The sequence below is a fragment of the Sinocyclocheilus grahami genome, unplaced genomic scaffold (genome assembly GCF_001515645.1).
Source record: "Sinocyclocheilus grahami isolate Dianchi unplaced genomic scaffold, SAMN03320097.WGS_v1.1 scaffold258.1, whole genome shotgun sequence".
Classification (NCBI taxonomy): Eukaryota; Metazoa; Chordata; class Actinopteri; order Cypriniformes; family Cyprinidae; genus Sinocyclocheilus; species Sinocyclocheilus grahami.
This window is the reverse complement of record NW_015505437.1, coordinates 946447-948668: the sequence shown is the minus strand read 5'-3', so window position 1 is coordinate 948668 and position 2222 is coordinate 946447.

Below are 2222 nucleotides of genomic sequence, written 5' to 3'. Positions count from 1 at the left end.
TGAAAATGTATTGTAATTGTATTTAACGTACAGTTTGTTACTGACAGATCTGTTTATTAGGGTTGACCAAACAGAAATTTTTGTCAGTGGATGTAAACCTGTAATGTTTTGTGTTTTACACGTGCTTACATTGATTTAGGGTATCAAGCTTTTTTAACGAACTGTGCATTTATAACTGCTTAACACTTTTATTTAATTTTTTTTACGCAATCTGGTTTCAAAACTAACTGACCAGTACATATCATCATTGATATTTTATATAATGTGCATACAATCTTTTTTATGTTTCATAATTGATTGATAAATGTTGTTGTTTACATACACCCTTTATAGAGACCTATAAAGAAAATGAATCATAAAACGTTAGGAGCCTGTCAACACATGCAATGTCTTTGGACTCTGATGCCTTGCCATTATTTTATTGTCACCAAAGTGACACCGGCGATTAGCTCCACTTGGTTGCTCCAAGACAAAAATGGGTGCCTTCTTCTTTTTCAGTGCTAGGTCAGTGTCTATTGTGTGTGCGTCTTGAGGAAGTTATTATGAATGAGGTTACTAATATGTCCTGCTCCGTGAGCCACAGGTTAATGGTGTGTACTGAGTGCAGTTCCGGACACTGGAGAAAGCAATCACTGGGGGTTGCCAGTCCACTGCTCTCTCTGAGGTCCTGTGTCAGCAGGCCCAGGTGTCTCCGGTGCTGATATTACAGCGGGGCAATGAGCTACAGCAAACAGAGATGAGTTTCCCCGCTGACCCCCGCCGGCGCACAGCTGCCATGACAACCAGCGTCCAGAGAAATCCGAGGAGAGGCTGGACCTGCAGCGTTTGCTCTATCAGGATAAAGTCAGCGTAACCTTGAAGTAAAATATCACAACAATTAGCCACTGTTACACTCTGGATGTCACTACATTAGATGTAACATAAATTCAAAAGGATCCTAGAGTTTTATTTTCACAGAACTAACTTTCTGATCCAGACTAACTATGACTAATAGGCCAACTAAGTTTAAACTATGCTCTAATAATGTTTGGCAATCACAAAATCTTCACATGTAATATGATTACATTAATTTTTTTAAGCCTGACCTTAAATGTTGATAATATGATAAACTAAATGCATTCCCAATAACATAAAAAAACCATCTCATCGGCACAATATATGTATATATATATATAGAGAGAGAGAGAGAGAGGTGCTTCCTCTGTAAATAATTATATTATAATGAACACAAGAGGGCAGTAAAAGTATATGATACAGAATTGGCTATGATCCATAAGTTATCTTAAACAGCTTTAAGTTTGGAACTAATTAGCTGCACTTCACAGAGCTGTCTAGAATAACATAGTACTCACACTATTTCTGCAGTGTGAAAACTGGGCAAAAAGTGCTGAAATGTTCTGTATGTACAGAATTCTCAATTTGATTCAATGCACGAGATACTGTTTCCTATTATTTTTTAACATATCTTTCTTAAATCAGTAGGCTATTTAATCAAACTACCAGAAGTTATGATGTTTTACTCAAAAATTGATAAATAATAATAATAATAAAAAAACAATGAACTTATTGACTATATGGTCAATAAGGTTTAAAGACTTTAGTCATTTATCCCGACAAATGAGCATTATCTTCATTCCATCTTATTCCAGCATAAGTTATAGTGTCACCCACGTTTACCAGGTTTCTTGCAACCCTGAAAAAAAAAAAATCTATAATGCAAGATAAAATACAAATTTGTCTTGGTCTCAGCGACAAAACTTTGCTCTGACTATATAATCTCTGTTGAGGACGACAATAGCTAGGCCTAGCAAAACGGTTGATCTGGTATTTATAAACGCTATACTATCACATAAATCCAATTACTTATCGTTCAGCTAAGAATAATCTGTAATGCATGTTTTTATATGCAGGTGTTGTGTCGAAGTCTTGTTTCCCCTTAGTTTAGTGTTTCAAACAGCGTACAGAGCTATATATATATATATATATATATACACACACACACACACACACACACACACACACACAGAGCGATTGTATAATATATAATACAATACATAGGCCTTTATGCTTTTGAGGATATGTGGTCCTTTACCTATTTACTGCAAAATTACTCAGCTACATCATTAGCTTGCATAATTATTATGTTTTTATAAAAAATTCACTTAAATGATAATCAAATTTACAAATTAAATTTTTTAGTTGTATCTGGATTTTGATGATTG